General features: G+C 37.6%; 1 long non-coding RNA gene across 1 annotated transcript in view; it reads left to right on the forward strand.

Moving 5' to 3' along the window:
- The window catches only part of LOC306999230, a 31768-nt gene extending 14080 nt beyond the window's left edge, over positions 1 to 17688 (forward strand). The window contains exon 3 of the long non-coding RNA XR_013797773.1: positions 16090 to 17688. This is a non-coding gene — a long non-coding RNA (uncharacterized lncRNA). The remainder of the gene's footprint in view (positions 1 to 16089) is intronic.
- The last annotated feature ends 3055 nt before the right edge of the window (positions 17689 to 20743 follow it).

A 20743-nucleotide genomic window follows, 5' to 3' on the forward strand; every position in this document is an offset into this window, starting at 1 on the left:
TTCTATTCCTCGTCATACCACATTAGAATCTGTTTCACTGGTCTTGACATTTAATTTGCTAATCACCCCTCTCCCCGTTCATTTTGATGATTTGTGTGGAAGTTAATATCATTTGTATTGCATCAGGTTGCTCTCCACATGATCAACATAATTCAACCACTACTATGTGCTAAACCGAAGTTATGAGCATTTCCTGCACTGATTTTGGTGGGAAATATGCATATTTGAAGATGGCAAAATGTGTTGAGTTTGAAAAAATATTGAATAAATGGACTAAAACTAAATTCACCCAGGTTGGATTTCTTCAGCCCATAAGACATACTGTACTTGACGATTTAACACAAAACCACTGATATAAAACCAGCAAACAGAGGAAAGGTTTAGTGACGGAAGTATGGGTAATTGAGTTTCCTTCCACTCAGTGCCGTTTATAGAGAGCTTTTTTCTCTTTCCTTTCTTGAAAAGACGTCTGTGTGAATTTGTGAGACATGGTAGAACAGAGATGTGATTGTATAGAGGAAGGTTCGAGCGTCCTTTCTCTGCTAACGCAAGCTAAGATGAATATTAGTGTCCAGGAGCCAACACACATCCAGTCTGTTTATATAAACTCTCTGTTGTCCTTCTGTTCTTTCTCTGTTCTCTCGCTAACTCGCACACAGAGTCTATTCATACAAGCCCTCACACATTACACACACAGACGCTATTTATACAATCTCTCTCACACTTATGGGGCACGCACATTTTTTTTTTACAATTGCGGCAGATATCAGTACCATTCAGAATTACATTGGGCATGTGTATATTAAGTAGACATTTATATAAAATATAATAGATTGTTGTTGTATTATTATTGATATATTATTTGGACTATTTTAAAGTGTGGACATCTTTTGACATGCATAGATACTATGTTTTTTTAACTTAAATTCTATTTGGAATTATTTATTGATTTAATTAAATGTGTGCGTGTGTGTGTGTGTGTGTGTGTGTGTGTGTGTGTGTGTGTGTGTGTGGATTTAGTGGCCTGCACATATTAGGTTTCATGAGTGAAAGGCAAGCGGGCCGGTTGTAGGGCCCTATAGCTCAGCTGCAGTGATATGTCAGTGGAGTTCTGTCAGATCAGACTTTTCCTCTCCTCACCGGCGCCAGCCTGCCTTGCCCGGGACACTATAGAACCACTTACTGGAAGAAGGCATGCTTAAATATTTGCTAGGGAATCCTATAGGGTTATTGTTTTTGTCGTGAGACATTGTGAACATTGTAGGGGCCATATTATTAATGTTTTTCTTTATCAGTCTTGAGGAAGTGAATTAGGGCTTTTGGAGTATGGTAAACATTTACATGAGCACTAACAATGTATTGTCAAGAATCTGACAATTGAAACAATAGCTTGTTTTGGTTGTTGTCCAAAGCAAAAACTTGTATCTATGTGACACAATGTTTTAATCTCTAGTTTGGCTTTACTTTTGATAGATATTTTGGGAAATACAATAATATATTGACCGATATTATAAATTGAAGGAAACTAAGAAAATGGGCCAAAATACGGTAATGACGATGATGCTAATAATTAATGATTAATTATGGCTGATACGGTCATCAATGTGTTGTGCATCTTTATTTATTTGCTTTTTCACCACTTTTAATCATAGTTTGGGTCAGGAGTCCAGAGGTCTGTTTTCATCATGTTCCTGTGCACCATTTGCTTGTTGACCTATAGAAGGACCTCGCATATATGACATTAGACTTGATGGCCTGGTCTGATAACACAGTAAGCTTGAGGATCAGGAGCTCACTGCATCATCGTAACACCAGCATGCTTTTGCTTTATTGGGTCCCGAACTCCCCTGGGTTTATAGACCTGCACTATTTTGTTATGATGTCACTGAACGCGGCCGAATTCCTATTGACCCACGGACCCATGTTAGAGGCTGGGGATTTTACCCTGCGGCATTACTTTTGTCTCCCTACCTATCTGTGTACCACCATTTAAATGTCTTTTCCTGGGATTGAGGCCCATGGGAATAGCTGTAGATCTGATAGCAAAGCTGGTTTTTGTATAGCTTTGTTGCGCTTAGAGATTTGTTTCTATTAGCTAGAGGTGCTGCCCAGCTGAGAGAGTTAGCTGAGTACACACAGACAGGAAGATGTCACATTCATCTCCATTACAGACAGCAGAGTCAGCTGAGTGCAGAGAGAGAGAGAGAGGGAGGAGGGGGAGGAGCGGAGAGCTAGAAGGGGCGGGAACTTTTTTGCTAAATGAGTTTGAGAAGGTTCATTGAGTTCAGACTGAGTCATCATCACATCGCAGATCTCTTGCTCTCTCTCAAACCCTGTAGAGCAAAGGAAATACTCTATAGAGGTTTCATTAGAGTCATTTGCAAAAATGAGGCAGATTTGCAGTGTTTAGCAAGTAAGAAACCTTCCAGACAACAGTGTTGTTATTGTTAACTAAAAATATTAAATATCGTTATTTTAAATGAAGCTGATATAAAATAAACTATTAATATTAGATTAAATGAAAATTAGAAAAGACAATTGCTAAGATAATGGGCTTTTCTTTACTGGACTTTATATGTGCTGAGGTTTAGTGTTAGGCAAAATTTAACAACATCTTTTGACCGAGACATAGCTTTTATTCATTTAACAAAAGGTTTTTGTATTTTCATAATGTGTTGTAGGTAAAAAATACTAAAAATTGCAACAAAAAATATAAGATGTAAATAATATTTATTGTATGACTAATTTTACGTTTACCTTTTACTCTCATCTTAGAGATAACATAAATTTTATGCTCTTGGATTTCTTTCTTTATGAATGTGATTAACCAGACTGAAAAACTGGGTCTGTGGAGCTTGTAATACACTTTAGTTGCTGTTAATCCTTGACCTCCTGCCAATGATTATGCTTCATGAGTGTATCAGTTGTAGTATTAAAATGAATATCATTTGCTTTCCCCCATGCATTCCCAGAAAGCCTGGAAATACAGGCGCTCAAGCCTCTGCAGGTCTTATCATAGTTTAAATAGTCGGACACATTTGCCGTTAACATTTGCAATGCAAATCTCATCTTTTCTGAGTTCTCATTTTGATGTCTACTACTAGTTTTCATATCAACCGTTTCAAGTTTACAGGTTCATCAAAAACAGTTTGACCTCTTGTGGACAACCTGATTACAAGAGTACAATGTATGACTTGTTTTCCAATTCTTTCTCATAGCTCACATCCGTTAACATCCGTGTTATAGACAGTCTTTATCAATGAATCACTATCTTTGATGTATCACAAGTAGTAGTGAGAACTACAAATAAGATGCTAATGGCAAACACATGTTTTACTGGCTTGTAATGCATTGGAAGGGAAAATATTAACCAGTGACTGTCCCCACACCACCTCCAGTCCAAACACACAACTTATGGCTTATTGAAAAACGAAACTTGCAGATAGTCCTCTACCACCACCGCTTGACCGCCCGCCTGATGTGGATAGTGAGCGCATTGTTTTCATAATTCTCTCATAACAATGTACCGCATTCATATTTTCCTGAAGAGGACTCCACAACCTGACTCACGTGTGCTCAATGTGGTTGGCATTGCGGATTTCCTCTGATTCACTTGTTTTGGCTGGTTGGTACTTCCTCTTATCCTTTTGCTGTTACATCCCATTGTCTGATGTGATGAGGCCCGAAAAAATAATGTGTTGTTGTAAAAGAATTGAATCTTAGAATAGAAAGGATTGTGTGTGCCTGCCTTTCATATGTAAATGCATATAAAACAGGACACTTTTCTTCCAAGATGGTGACAGTGACTATTTATTATAGGTATTGGGATATATTGTGTGAATAAAAGACTAGTATTATTATCTTCATCAGTAAACCTGTGGCGATGTGAGTCTGGTAGTCTCTTTGGGATTGTAAGTGGGTACAATAAGTAAGATGTACATACCTGATATTTGCTTTACTGTATGTTTAAAAATGAATGCTTCATCCATTACTACCGGTATGTATTATTTTAACTTTCATGCAAAATTTGGCATGTTGGTTCATTCATTCACTAGCATTCAGAAGTTTGGAGTCAGTAAAATGTTTTTATTTTTATTTTTAAAGAAATTAATACTTTTATTCAGCAAGGATGCATGAAATTGATCATAACTTGATGTAATGCTGCGGGAGTAATCAGCTTTGTCATCAGAGGAATAAATTACATTGTAAAATATATCAAAATAGAAAACAGTTATTTTAAATTGTAATACAATTTTAATTGTATAATCTTTTACTATATTTTTGATCAAATAAATGTAGCCTTTGTGAACAAAAGAGACTTTTATCAGTGAAAGGTTACATTCCTGTGATACTAAATCTTGAAACTCGGCTTGATTTCTATTTTCCAGGACTGGAACTGGCTGTTGTAATATTGACGACAACCAGAAAGAACCTGAGATGTATACGAGTGGTTGAGTGTATTATTATGGGGACATCCTCTTTTCATTTACAGTCTTCCCTTCTCCTGTCTAGCCTCTGTAGTGATTAAACATTATTCATGAAATCCTAGTTAGTCATTTCAAATATTTCAGGGAGACCGTGACCCATCATTGGGTTTGTTCCTCATTTTAAACGCTGTTGGAAACATTGGATAAGTGTAAGCAGTTAGTATGTGATGTGGTTGGAGAATCCAGATCTGATTTCTAACAACCCCACCAACCTGAATTCAAGAGTGAATTTTAGATTAGTTCAAGACATTTCTTTTCTAGAATTGATTTGGGAAACTGAATGGCTGTTGCATAGGCAACAGAAATGTTCTGTATCAGCAACAGCATAGGCAAATGTGTACAGCGTCTCAATGTTCCTATCCACGTGCTTGACGCATTAGGGGATTTTGGCTTTCATCTGGTTCCTCTTTTATGGTTTCTGCTCCTTTTAAACGTAGTGGGACTCTTACCTTTAAATGTGTGTCAACCTCAGAGACGTCAGCGTTGGTTTAACGCATGAACAGGATGCAAGCGTGCATATCTAATGGAACGTAATCGAAAGTTTCTTCTGCGGGTTCCACTAAGGCTTATGTTCTTCCAGCAGCTGTTGATAATCGATCTGAATTTGAGGTGACGTAAATTTCAGTGTAAAACTACTTTCTCCTAAGATAGGGTTCATATATAGAGACAACTAAACGACAATTGGTATATTTCATTGACCATGTATAGACACAAATGTGTGTGCATACAATTTGCATACAAACATTTTCTCAAACAAATCATAATTCACTTTGAATAACTTTCATACTAATATTTGTATGGGCATGGTTGGTCGTTTTATGCAAATGACTAACTTTGGGCCCTCATTTAAAATGCTCCAAATATAAATATGAATAATCCACAGAATTATTATTGACTGAGACCCATTGAAGTCTAAACACTGACACTTCAATAACATTGCACTTTATTTGAGCAGTAATTTTATGGCTTAACAGTGGAGTTAGTTTGTGAAACCTGCTCAGAAGTAGTCATTGTTGTTTTTTTAATTCCATTTGGTGTTCCTAGGGACTAACTCAACAGTAACTGAGGTAAATGACACTGCTACATTTAATCTATGAGAAACTATTACATTATTATACTAACAAACAAGGAATACAAGTTTTTTATTTTTTTATTAATGCTGCTTTGGCAACTCTAGTCAAATAAATGAATGGCTACAGTACATGCACACCTGTGGTATGCAAATGTAAACCTTGGTAGGATGTGATGTTAAAGGGTTAGTTCACCCAAAAATGAAAATAATGTCATTAATGACTCACCCTCATGTCGTTCTAAGCCCGTAAGACCTCCGTTCATCTTCGGAACACAGTTTAAGATATTTTAGATTTAGTCCGAGAGCTTTCTGTCCCTCTATTGAAAATGCATATACAGTATACTGTCCATGTCCATAAAGTTAATAAAAACATCATCAAAGTAGTCCATGTGACATCAGTGGGTTAGTTAGAAGTTTTTGAAGCATCGAAAATACTTTTTGGTCCAAAAATAACACAAAATAAGACTTTATTCAGCATTGTATTCTCTCCCGGGTCTGTTGTCAATCCTTCACAGTTACGCTGATGGCGTAAGACGCTGATGACGTGTTATCTGGTGCGCCCGAGCTTCATTTATAGACTGAGGGAAACGCACGCTGTAAAAGTGTCTCATCCGTGACATGCACATTTACGCACCATTAAAAAAATGATATCCACGCAAACAATGTAGAATAGCTTGAATATAGCGTGCGTCTCCCTCAGACTGTAAACGAAACTCGAGCGCACCAGATAACACGTCATCAGCGTCTTACGTCAGGAGCGTCACTGCGGAGTCCTGAACGCAGATTCACAACAGACCCGGGAGAGAATACAATGCTGAATAAAGTCTTATTTTGTGTTATTTTTGGACCAAAAAGTATTTTCGATGCTTCAAAAACTTCTAACTAACCCACTGATGTCACATGGACTACTGTGATGATCTTTTTATTACCTTTATGGACATGGCCAGTATACTGTATATGCATTTTCAATAGAGGGACAGAAAGCTCTCGGACTAAATCTAAAATATCTTAAACTGTGTTCCGAAGATGAACGGAGGTCTTACGGGCTTAGAACGACATGAGGGTGAGTCATTAATGACATTATTTTCATTTTTGGGTGAACTAACCCTTTAATAGCTTACAAGCAGGTGATAAAGTGCATACGTTCTTCCCAGTGTGATCCCATATGGACACATATTAGTTACATTTGAGTGAACTGTTTGCTAAATCTTGGCATTGATTTGTTCTAAAGCCCTTCTCAGATTTTGTGGTTTTTCAGTCATATTTTTCTGTTGTTTTTCTTCACTAGAGTGACCATATTAGTGGGGTTTGTGCTGAGCAGTGTATTACTCACTCCTTCCTGAAAATGTGTGGGGACCCTCCCCTCCAGTGGGCCACGGCCAAGAATGTAATACACACCTCTGCAGCATTTGAATACAGCAAAGTAATTTCCAACCACACATGCATCTCTCACCACAGGGAGCAAGACACCTGATCTGAGCGATCTCAGCGGAAAGCGAAACCAAACTTTACTACTAGACAAAAATAGATTGAAAAGAAAGAAAAAGACAATCATTCTTTCACCACCACCGCCCGTCCCACCCCCCATTTCCATCATCAACCTGCCTATTCTTTCCATTTTTCTCACATCAGGTGTAAAACATTGAGTTAGGACATTAACTAAATTCATGAGACTCGGGTAATGCGTCTATTCTAAGAATGGTTTGGGTCTCACCCATTTGTTTTGAATGAAAACATTGTAATCAATATTTGACTACAGCGAATATTAGAGCTGCTGTACATAGGCGTTTAGATTGGGTTTTGAGACTACAAAAGTGGTTGATTATATATTACATACATTTTCTTTTTGATAGCCTTCGGTTGCTTTTCAGATCTGGAGTAACTGTTTACTATTAGTCTGCAATATTTAACATGATTATTGAAGTGACACAGATTCAACTCTGTGGTTATCAGCCGCTTTGCCAGGCCTCATTTGGACTGTGATTCCAGCTGACGGACACGGGACGTCATGCGAGCGTTGTGTGCTAATGTGTGTGACGTGCGGTTACTGTGCTTTTCGGGTACGTCATCGCTGGAAGCCGGCTACAGATTCCCACCCTGTCCCAAAATGGAATTATGGCAGCCGAATGCTCCGCTGGACCAACCGTCGCTGGACATGACACAGCAGGTGTTCCTCCCAACGTGACGCTCAACGTGGGGGGAAAAAAGCCACACGTGAAGGTGCTGTAATGCTGAAGCCTCCTGCAAGGATCAAGTCACCAGGCCTTGGATTGTGACGAGCGTCATCTGGCCCTAGTTGTGTCCTTATATAGCTCAAGATGATATGACCATGCTTGCAAAAGGCTCTGAATTTTTTTGCAGAATTTGACTGCCCATCTTTCACACACTTGTACCCATCACTTGCTCCCTATATTTGTATGCTGTACTGCCCTACAAAGACTGACTCAAATAGGGTTTTTTAAATTATGATCTGTCCTGTGGCAGACAGATTTGGCTCAAATATGCTTCAATTCCGAGAATACAGAGTGAAAGCTGTTAAAGTTCAAAACTTTTTCAATTGCAGACAGTGATTGTGCAGTTAGCTGTGTTTTGCCATTTTAGTGCGGTATATTTCAAATGTATTTTAAATATTAATATAGTTTTATTTATTCATGAAGATATTACTTGATGATGATGATTGATAATAATAATCATAAAATCAACAATAAATATTATTGTGTTAAATATATAACAATTTATTATTGTTATTAATAATATCAAAGGTAATAATAATTGTGGTAATACAAATATACAAATTATTATATTAAACAATATTCTTATTTTGATCATATTAAATATATTAACATAACAATTTATTATTGTTTTTATTTATTATACATGGTAATTTCATGACCTCATGTTGATTAAGAGACTGCATGGTTGCATACTTTTATAAAATAGAAATCTACTAATAAGATTGTAGTACTCTCACTTTCTTTTAACATATTTCACTACTGCTAAATAGGAATGTGATCGCAAGCGTCAGTTGTCCTCACTCTAGTGTGATCTGTCAATGAACAGACAGTTTGCTTTATCAGGGAGAGGGATGGTGATCTGACAGCGTGTAAAAGTGTTTCAGGAAAACCTGTGCGCCTGAGGCCAGTCCAGGTGACTGCGGTCTCTGTGTTCAGCTTTATTGACTTTCACTTGAAAAAAAAAATAGACAGCACTGGTGTATTTTTCGTTTCAGGACTTCCATATATTGGTCTAGAGGGATTTATCTTGTATAATCCCATTTAAATAGTCATTGTTGCCTTGTGGTTTTTGACCTGTGTGAACAAACAGCATTTTTAAACATTAGGTCATTGTTACACTAAACCAAAGTAATGGTTAGTCAAAGCAAACAAGTCATCTGTTTACAATACATGGAGTGTATTGGCTGCTGATCTTTCCATAAGAAACGGTAGGCATATGCTTGTCCAATCAGCATTTTGCATTCAGTCTCCATTGTGTCATGGAATCTATCATCCCGATCAAATCTGTCAGTGCTATAACAACAAGTATGTTTAATGAGCAAATAATTAGTGTTGAGTGGCGTGGCATTGTTGTTTCAGCTCTGTTTGCTGCTTTATCTATTGCTGGAAAAAAATTCCTGAGATCCTAGTGTCCTCAGGTCTTTCTCACAGCTGGAATTTTGAATAAAAACGGTTGTTTTATTAGTTTCTTAGAGCACTTCCTTTCTGCCATAGCAGGTCTTCCTGGGTTTTGGTGTCTCCAGTGGGCGTCACTGAAGCTTTGAAACAGCTTGAAGGTCTTCCTCATCAATCTGACCCATTCCTCCTGTTTCTCTCATTGCCACCAGCAACCTCTTCTTTACATGCTGCAAGACTCCCCACCGATTTCACCTCAAACCCTGAGCTATTCATAGTATGTTTCTTTATTCTTCCCAGAATCCTTTCTGCTTTGCGGTATTGTCTTTTATGGTATGATTCTGAAAGGAAACATTTGATCATTTTTGTACAGCTAGTTCCTGAATGTCCCTGAGCTTTTTGACGTTTTATTCTGTTCCTGAGGTACACATTTTTCTTCTCAACAGTGTGCCACTTGCCCTTGTGAATGAAATGCCTAGAGAGGCTGTTCCTGGCCTGTCACTCTGAGGGGCCTCTGAGCGTTTTCCCCCGGCTGTGTCGCAGTAAAACTTCCGCCGTCAGCACAGCAGCTGATAGTGATCTGTGTTTGCAGTGCAGCATCTGCATAATCAGTATGTGTGTTCTCACTCAGGGTAAGCAAGTTCTCTTGTTCATACATTGGAGAACTTTCTGTTGTTTTACCCTTCCCACATACAGTAGCCTAGACTTGGCCTGGCACACCTCCAAAGCTGCTCGGGCCACCTTGCTGGTTTGGATTCTGTGTGTGCAATCATTCTGAACAATGCCAAATCCGCAATTATCATTCATGCTTGAATGAAATACAGTTTGGAATTTTTTTTTTTTAAGGAGTCTCTTATGCTCACCAATGCTGCATTTACTTTATTTGCAAAAAACAGTAATGTTGTAAAATATCATAAAATAATATTGTAAAATATAATGTATTCCTGTGATGGCCAAACTGAATTTTCAGCATCATTTACTTCAGTCTTCATTACACAGTCTAAATTAGCCTAAGGCTAATAACTCTGGTGTAATGCATCAAATGTTTACATTTATGTTTTTAATTGCACATGGTCCCTTTTAAATAAAAAATCAATCAATCAGAAATCACAATAGATTTGGTGCTCAAGAAACATTTCTTAGTATTATTGTCAATGTTGACATTTTTTTTTTTGTGTGTTTTTTAATTGGGGTGAATTTGTTTTCAGGATTCTTTGATGAATAGAAAGGTCAAAAGAAAAAAAAATTGTAACTATGTAAAAAGTCTTTGTCACTTTTGATTAGATTAATGTGTCTTTGCTGAATTTATTTAAAAAAACAAGTTCTGACCCAAAAGTTTTGATTTTGTGTGTGTGTGTGTGTTTGTAATTAATGAGTTTTCTCCAGTGAAAGTGTCTTTACTGCAGATTTAAGCGTATTCAGACAGAGCGAGCGTTTTGCGGTAGGGGAGGAAGAAATATATTGCAAACTGTGTGATACAGTTATGGTACTGCTAATTTATATAACACATCTCGCATAACAAATGGAATATACACTAAGCATTAGGTTTTGACGTCACTATGGGGGAATGGAATAACCTGATTTTTAAGTCTTGTAAAGTCTTGCTTATTGCCTATGTTGATGTCAAAGTGTTTCGTAAACACTGCTTAATTGCTACAAATGTTATGAGATCACAGAATTGTAATGGCTTGCCTCTTCAAACTGCCTGCAAAACAGTTTTTATTGAAAAAATCCACAGCATGTCTTTGCAAGTCTTGACAAGGAAAGCAGTTTAAATGACTATCTCTTCCTATCCCTCACCATGATAAATTATGCAGGAGGAGGATTCATATATCTTAAGATCGCATGGTAATTACCTTTTAAATAAGCTCACAAATGGAGCAATTACAATATTTCAGATCCCAAAGGGAGGCATTTACATTAGTAATCAAAAGGACAGCAATTCTGGTAAACACAAATGCTGTTAATTTGAATATTCAAATCGGATCCCTCTCTCCAATCCCCAATTGCCCCCCTGAGCCAGATGAAACAGCTGACCTATTTGTCAATGACCCCTTACTAGAAAACAACACGTACCCTTAGCAGTGAATCCGGGAAGACAGGATTTTCATTGCTTTGTGAGGATGAGTGTGACATTCTCCGATTTCATGCTGTTATTCAACAGCTGGTGGGTCGATGCCAGCTTCACATGCGTCACGTGTAGCTGTAGACAGTCACCTGACCTGTGTGGCGGTATTGTTGACGGCAATTGCCTGAAGACTGACTGACATTTAACTGAAGAATAACTGCCAGGCCAAATCCTGTGTGTGTGTGTGTGTGTGTGTTGAGGGACAATAAGTCCTCTGTATGTTCTATTTGCTCAGAATAAACTGTTTGTCACATGAGCATTTTCATGTTTCGCAGGGTGTCTTTACTTTGTACGCTTCAGGCTCTTGAAAGAGGCTTGTAGAACGCCTTGTTGGCAGTTCATAGTTACAGTTGTAAAAGGGTTAACTGTTTTCTATGGACTCTGTTTGTTGCCTGCAGGCCTGAACTTTGTTGATTTGACCCCAGTTAAAGGATGAAAGAGATGTTTGACTCTCGGCAGCGCTGCAACAAATTCCTCGAGATCAGTACAGACTGACAGTAAACTCTCTCTCGAGTCACAAATATTTTGGCCCTCATCTGGTTTGTTTTCGCATCTACTGTAGCAACCAGAATGTATGTATAAAGACTTTCCGTGATCAGAATAATTAATGTCCCATTTTCTGTTAATTAATATTCTGAGTAAGATTATCAGTATTATCTTGAGAGTGCTCATTGGTTGGTTTGGTCTTTCACTATCTTATTTATCCACTATATTATTCGCTAATATTATCCCAAACTCAGTATGTATATATATAGCCATGTGCTGTGTGTCTTGCCTCTGTAGTGAGCAATAGGGTTTGTTGTTTTGGTTCTGTATTATGAGTTAAGATAATCCCCAATTGCCCCCCAATATATATATTTTTTAATATATATATAATTCTTGTATTCTGCAAGCATGCATTAAATTGATCTAAAGTCATTTATATTGTTATAAAATATATCTATTTCAAATAAATGCTGTTTAAACTTTCTATCACAATTGTTTTCAACATTGATAATAATAAGAAATGTTTCTTGAGCACCAAATCAGCATCAGCATCTGACACTGAACAATGGAGCAAAATTGACTGCTGGAAATTCAGCTTTGCCATGCCAGGAATAATATTAGAATATATTAAAATAGAAAACAATTATTTTTAAATAATATTTCACAATATTACTTTTACTGTACGTTTTATTAAATAAATGCAGCTTTGATGAACATAAGAGACTTAGTGGAGTAAACTGGCATTTGAAATCTAATTTAAATCTGGAAATAAACAGGCCTCTTGACCCCTCTGCACGTTGTTTTTGTAAGGTCATAGAGACCTGTGCCAGTTCTTTGATTTCTTCCTAGTACGTTGGTGCATTTGTTTGAAAGACAGAAAGTAACATTTTGTGTAGAGAGTGACATGTTTGATTATCTTATCAGTGCACTGATAATGGGCTGAACATGCCCTGTACTGATGGATTGCACCGTCCTCAAAGGATCCCGGCAGAAATCCTCCACAACATGGACAGGAACTCTGGGAGGTTTGTAAACACACCCTGAAAGCCAGCATAGAAGCACAATTGTCAATATGTATCTTCAAACAGTAGTGTTGAGATTACGCTCGCCCGCTCACTCACACACAAGTTAACATAACGTGCCAGACTTTCACCATGGAGGCATTATGGATGTGATGGGAACCAACCAGGCCCATTGTATTACAAACAAGGAGTCTCAGTGCATGAGGGCTCTAATAATACTCCTCCTGCTGTCCTAGTAACTCATACCCAGCCACGTTTGTGACATTGCCTGAATGTAATGGCCATGATACATTAGCCACTTTTTGGAACCTGTATAAAATGGGTGGTTTTAACCACATGTAGCCTGTCTTTCTATGGAGGGTTTGTACTAATGCTTTTGGAATTTGGATCCCAGCAGAGTAATTCCCTATTGTGTTTGCCATGCTCTGACAAAATGCTCTAGTCAAGAAAGAATTACCAGGTTCAAAGCTCAACAAGAAAGGATGCACACACAGTAATAAAATTGAACACCATTCCCTTGGGTTTTATTGTAGCATGTGTTCTGTCAGTGAATCATTCTGATTAGATATTAGATAACATGTGTTTGGTGAAAACCATGCATTTTCTGTGTTTTTGCTTGTTATAATAATGGTTGTGCCATCCATGAAGAGATGATTACATTTGTTTTAATCTAACACAAACCTGCTGACAGCCTCCCGTCATTCGATAAGATCAACCAATGTGTTGGCTGATGGTTTTTCGTGTTTGTGTGAAATGCGATTTGATCAAACATGGCTGAATGTTGATAATAAAATCTGGTTCCCCCGGTATAGTTTCCAAACCCATGGCGCTGTTTAGCTACAGCTCTTTTATTAAGAAACCTAAGTGCCTAATAAGTGAACTGCAGAATCCTTTTTAATAACACCAGTAAAACTTTATGGTTGTACTGTTTTGCTTTTTCTCGTTGCGGCTGCACTTTTACAGGGAGTGAAGTAATGCTGTTTTGAAAATATAATGACAGTGTCTTTTTGTTATTGAGCAAGTTGTTTGTGGTACAGATATAAATAATACCATAATGTGATTGGTACTTTATTTTACATAAATTGAGTTATGATATTACTCTGACATTTAAACATCCAATGCCCTTTTAATTCTGGCCAGTAAGTAGTTTTTTGCCAATATTGGACTTTTCCCCCCTCAATCCATCTGTCTATCTTCCTATCTTTATTTGCTTCTTTATTTTATTTCAATTTGTATTATTTTACGTAAGCACAGCATAGTGGTGAATTTTACATGTGTGAACGCCACTAATTATCGTTTAGAATATATGTTCAATTAACCGTAATGTACATTCATTGGTTATTTTTAGAGGTGGGGAATCCACTCTGGTTTCACTGGGTCATTTCTCGTCTGCTCCCACATGAAAAAGCCCAGTGAGCAGCAGAGCGCTGAATAGCACCTCTCTCACACTGACTCATCTGCTCCTCTCTAGTGCTCTCTTCATACTCTGAGGTGAGGCTGCAGTGGGCGTCTTCTACGTGCCTGTGATCTTTCCTGCTCGGCTGACACCCTTGCCTGCCCCATATTCAATTCTCGCTCTAAGTGAGAGTTGCTTTGGTGCTGGCACGAGGCAGACCTCTTTGGCAGGATTCAGGCGGGTTGGCCTTGCCAGGCATAGTTGGCTGTGTGTGTCTGGTTCCCAGAAGGTTGCTAGTATTCTAGTCTGGCTCTGATTCCTTGTTCTCACAGGACTTAGTGTTTATTTTTGCCTGCCCTACTAGTCAGCTACCTGTATGTTTTGTGTGTATGTGAATGCGTGTATGTTTATTTGCAAGTTCATTTGAGTGCATTGCACACTGTACATTCATATAACACCAAACCTCTCTGAAGCAGCATCCAGTGCTATCCTGTCACATCTCCTCTGCTCTTGCTGTGACACAACCTGCTGAGATTTCATATTTTATTTGATGATTTTAATGCACAGATCACGCAAGCCTGAAAGTTATATTGTGGTGGAATTGTCTTGAAAAGATCGCAAGGTTTGCTGGATTATTATATTCATTAATGTGTGACTTGTATTTGTTTTCCTGCCCTTGACTTTTAGACTTAAGCCAAGCACTCAGAATATACTATTAATCACATAAGACTCTGCGTCACTTGCTCTTCCTCTGTCTGTATTGTGATGCTGTGTAGCCTATAAATGGACAAGAGGAAATCTAATCTGTGCACACAAACAGCTTTAAAACTGGCAATAATTGTTAACTATTACACTGTTTGACTGTTAGTCACACCTTGGATGTAAACTGTCATTCCAAATGTTATCTGTCATGGTACTTATGGTCATGCTGCATATAAACTGTGGTTTGTGTTAATCATAGTTTTATTTGGTGACTGGATACAACTGAAAAAATATATATATTATTCATTATTATATTATATATAATGTTTTCACTGTGTTTTTCAGTATCATCCTCTCCTTTTTCATATTACCCAAAATGCTCTTATTTGTCATTTTATAGGTTTCTTTTCAGGTATATTGTGTATTGTCTGTCATGGAAAAGGACAAAAGCATACGCGATATTATTGACTGAAAGTGCTTATCTTTCCTCTCTACAATAAAAGTACAAATGGTAGTGGCTTTTCTTTATTTATAATGTACTTCTTTAATAAATTAGGTTATCATCTGATGTTTAGTATCTATATGTTACCAAGGTTAAACCTTTAACTTGACCTTCAGCAACATTTACCATTAAGTTCATTGAAAAGCATTTTTTCTTTTTTTTATTGAAAGTAGACCCAGATACTGTAAACCTGATCACAAAGCAGATTTAGAAAAGGTGTAGACTAGTAAATAGATTCTGGCAAAATCACACAAAATATTGTGTTGATTTTAAGTATTATTTTCTTTTTTAATGAATCTTGAACCTTGAGAGAACTGAAGCAGGTTTCTTGGCACTGGGGGTGACCAGGTTTTTGGTATTAAAATTATGATGAAAAAAAGAAATGAAACTGTTGTGGGTCTTTAAATGGCAGATTAGAAACTATGCTAGTAGTTGACAGGTTGTATTTCCTGTGTGAGATCAGAGCAACATCTGCCCACTCTGTGAGATCAATGAGTTCAGAGACTATTTTCAGCTTGAAGTCCCTCATAAAACTGGTGACATGAGAGAATAACAACTCAACTATTTCTTGATTTTTCTTAAGTTACATGAGCAGAACTCTGTGAGAACAACTAAATGAAATCTGCTTATGACAATAGTTCATGCTTTTTTTCTTTTCTTTGTAGGATGAGAGAAAATATTGAGAATGTAGACCCACAATGAGTCTTCATCTTCAAAATGGAGCTTCTTCTTTTTCCAGAACAAGTTTGAGTCTGAGGTAAAGCACCCTACACAGTAGTGCTGTCATGAACCTACACTATTTTTGTTTGAGGAAAAAATGGACATCTCGTCATAGAAAGTTCAATTACAAGAAAGCCCAGGTCCCTCGGCCGAGAGTCAAGAAACAAAGAGTGAAAGTGTGAAGCAGCATAGATGAACGGTGGACTCGCTGGGGCCTAGTTCTTCAAAAATACGCAGCGTTTCCTGTACTCAGTCTCCTTCACACATCTAAAACCTCAGCACACAAGTAATTCTAAGAAATTGCCATCACACACTTTATAAGGAATTAACCCCTCTGACACCAAAAGAACGCCTAGGGGTTTCCTTATCGAGTTCTAACACAGTGCTAATTAGAAAACTGAAAGCGTCATAAAAGGTAATGTCTAGTCGACCAGTTGGTCTTAAGGAAGCCCTATTTAATTGGACTTAGGGTAATGATTTAGGGTCATGTCCACCACAATCTGATCACTTTCTTAGGGTGTGTTCACGCAGGATGCATTGTGTTCAAAAACAACCTGACAGGAAGCATAACAATGTAACCGAATGAAGGGCTCTTACTTTTTTTAATTACATTTTTTGGTTTTAACTTTAATTTTAAATTGACACGTCATTATAAAATACAATGCACGTGGTGTGAGATGCTGAAAGACAACAAAAGATGCAAAAAATGTCACATGCAAGTGACCTTTATTTATATAGCGCTTTACACAATACAGATTGTTGTGATAAAGGGGAAAATAATGATTCAATGATGCAAAAATAATTCAATTCTGCTGTAGAGCAGCTCTAAAAGGTCAATAGTAAACCGTCATTATTCAGTTGAAATCAGCTCTGTGTTGATTCATTTCGGTTCAATAACTGGGTGAAGTACATCAATTATGAAATGAGTTACAATGCAGTTCAGCAGAAGACAGTAAAGTTGAGTTCTCATCCAAAACTATCAGTGCAGTCAAATCAGTAATATTGCAAAAAAAATGAAGTGTCCCCAACTATGCAAGTCAGATGTGAACAAAGGACAAATAAAGTATATTTAATTATTTAAGTATATTTATAAGTTAATGCTGGTATCATTTAAAAAACATGTTTAACAGTCTATTGTTATAGCTATCTAATGGCATTTGTATGTTTATTGCTTGCAAATTGGAAAGATTTTTAGTTTTTTAATAAAATATGTATCAAAATATTTAGTTGTTTGTTTCTTTCTATTTTAGGGTGCATTCACACGTGTAGTTCGGTTCACTTGATTTGTCCTGGTCTGCTTTGCCTTCACATTGGCATTTTTAACACTGAACCTAAAGATACCGAACCTAAAGGCACAGGGATATGTTCAAACCTGACTGTTCAGCTTTTATGACTTATATTTGAACTTACCGAACATCCATTTTTATTTAAATTAACGAAAATGTTTTTTTGTTACGGATAATAGAATACCACTTGCTCTTTGCTTAAAAGGGGACAAATTTAGAAACAAAATTCTCTGAGTTTCCGTGTGCGAACAGTCATGCAAAATATTAAAGTTAAAATAAATATAACCTTATAGACCACATTAACTGACTAATCGACCCTTCTGACCCATCCACTGCATGACAGAACAGAACATTGGATGGTTTGTGCTTCGTTGGAAGATAAAAACACTCCTCCCCACCCAGATATGAACAGTAATGAGCGGCAGAGATAGGTGAGACAGAAGAGTTTTGTACGGATCGGTGTTGGAGTTATCTCGCCAACAGAAAGCACTTCCCTTTCTGATAGAGCTGACAGGTCTGTAGTAATCTCAGTCAGACTGAGACACTGGGTAACAGCCGTGGCCCTTTCCTGAGAAGCCAATCTCAGTGCTCCTTCTGCATAGACAAGCCCAAATACTAGCAAACACTTGTTATCACTCGGCTCATGCAGGAATCTGTTGGGAAATAACGGGCTGATGTTAAGAAATAACAAAGTCCCTGCTTTGTCGAGTCTTAGAGTGATGATGTGTTTTTGAGAGTTGGATGATTTGCATATAAACGGCGTCCTTGTTGAATAAGACGGATCCTCATACTCTATTGTACTTAAGTACTAAAGTGTTGTGACGCTGTCAATATTATAAAGGTATCAATCATTTTTAAAAGTTCTTGAACATTGTTTTGTGTACCTAGTGAAATTATTTTGGCATTGAGGCATATCTTGTACGCTTTCCACTTCCATTCCCACATAATCACTGTGATAAACTGTTATTTGACCTATAAGGGTCATCAGTCATTCTGCCTGCCTGATTTCCTGCCAGTTTTGTTGATGTGCATCTGCTCCATAGATGACAGGGAAGGCCAAATTGAGCTTAGTGGACCTGTCCTCTGCACAACCAAGGACAAAAGACAAGGTCACATTCCTTCTCAAGATTAGACACAGCATCAGCAGTGCAGGGGGAATAAGAAGCAGTGTACAGTATTATAAATAAGGGCTGGAACAAACTGGACATTGAAAAAGTGATACTACACCATCCACAGTTCCTGAAATCAAAGGTTGATTCTGAAAGTTTTCCATTCAAAGTATTTTAATCAAGATTAATGGAAAAGGGAGGAGTATTTTGTCAGTCGTTGTTCCACAGCCTTTTTTGACAAAGGAAAGTTTTGTTTTACCATGAAACACGAAATGAGATGTTAAGCAGACTATGCAAGCTGCTTTTATTTGAATTATGGCCCGTTCACTTTTATTAATCATTCTAAATCTATGCAAATAGGTGCATAAAATAGTCCACCACACAGCTACATTGATAACGACACAAAGGATGAATGATAAAAACTTTGACAGACAATCTTTAAACAGCTTGAGTATTAAATGCCGCAGACACCATAACTGCTGTATGCTTATAATAAGCAAAACATTACCGTCAGTTGGTGTGGATGCTATGCTAATATAATCATCATCGTTATAGTTATTGTTATAGTTCTCTTTATAATTATCGTGATGTTCTACCAAACATCATCTTTTATTTTTCGCAGAATAAAGAAAATACGGGGGTTAGAACGAGGGTGGTAAATGACAACACTATTTTTATGTTTGGATTAATTTTCATTTTCTAAAAGTGTGACCACTTTCACATAAACTTTTACTGTAAAAGACATGCCTGCTTAAGAAGACTAAACATGGATTCCATCTTTAGTAGAAACCACCTCTTCTCTCACAGTGTCCATTGGAAACAACTGAGAGAGGAAGTCAATATTATGATAGGAGGATGTGTTTGGGTGCCGGGGTGTTGATGTGGTCAGTACTCTGTTGTTATTTGCTCGCTGTGGGAAATCACTCTCGTGACAGACATGGGACGAAAGTTGTGGTTTCTGCTGCATAGGAGCAACAGAGTTATGTAAACTCATAATTCACTTATCACTAATAAATGAAATTCCTGTTTTGTTGGAATGCTAAGAAGGTCTAGTACTTTCCTTGACAGTCGCAATGACCTTGCTTGTCTGAAAGAATGTTTAAAAAATGACATGAGCCACAAAGTTGTTAACATTTATGAAGCGCTTGTCAGCACATACGGACTTTGGAAAAACTGAAAAGGCAGAAAAGAACTGAGTAAAAGAAAGAGAAGCACATGGTGGGAGAAAAAGGGAGTAGAAGGAGAGAAATTTTTGGATCGCACCTCCCTCGCTAACTCGTTCCTGTCACAGCTTTCCACCCATTGTGGATTGTTGTTATGGGAACATCCAAAAATCGCTTATGGAAGCGATAACAACAGCGTGTGTGGTTGTGAATTATGTGCATTTTAATGATGTAAGACGATCTATTGCGCACCATGAACATTTGAGGGATTTTTATGGAGCCTGATATATTTTCCAGCTCAAAATCTTAGTTGATTTGGCCGAAGTTGAAGGCTTTAATTCAATAATAAAGATAAATGACTGCAGTGTCTGAGATGTAGTGATCCATAACTCTATAGGCTACAGTTTTAAGCTGCTGAATCCATGTGAATCCCCCTCTCTGACGTAATTCAACTGAGAGCACGAGTCTAAAGGACGCTGAAGCTGAGAATTTGAAGTCTTCTGTAGGGAAATCTCTTGCTTACTGTGAAACTTGAGCAACAGTGTCTGCGCTACAGCTGTGCCGTAATGTACTATAAAATATTCTGTGGTGGTGGAGCATTTCAGGTCGGCGCTGTGATTAGCACACAAACGTGGAGTAATGTCTCAAGGCCGAAATGAAAATAAACAGACGATCAGGATCAGTTGCTGTCTTTTTTTTATTTTATACAGACTCGGCTAACCAGACGCTGCGGTCGATTGGACTTTCTGTACATTCTTTCAAATGACAGAGTGGAGTTCTAGGAAAAAATATCTCTAGGAAAAACCTTAAATACTGAGCCTCTGCAGGAGAATGTTTATTCCTCCTTAGTTCCTTCTCTTTCCACTTCTCTTTCTGCTGCTTCTCTCCTATGAAATAGAACAGACTGTAATGCAGACGAGGACAGTATTTGCGGAATCTAAATGATAAAGGTGTTCAGACTGGCTGGGATCTTCTTTAAACAATTCTGCATGTTCAGAAGCTTTTTGACAGCTGTTTGGTCAGAGATGTCAGAACTGAATG

Source organism: Phoxinus phoxinus (genome assembly GCF_949152265.1).
Source record: "Phoxinus phoxinus genome assembly, chromosome: 5".
Classification (NCBI taxonomy): domain Eukaryota; kingdom Metazoa; phylum Chordata; class Actinopteri; order Cypriniformes; family Leuciscidae; genus Phoxinus; species Phoxinus phoxinus.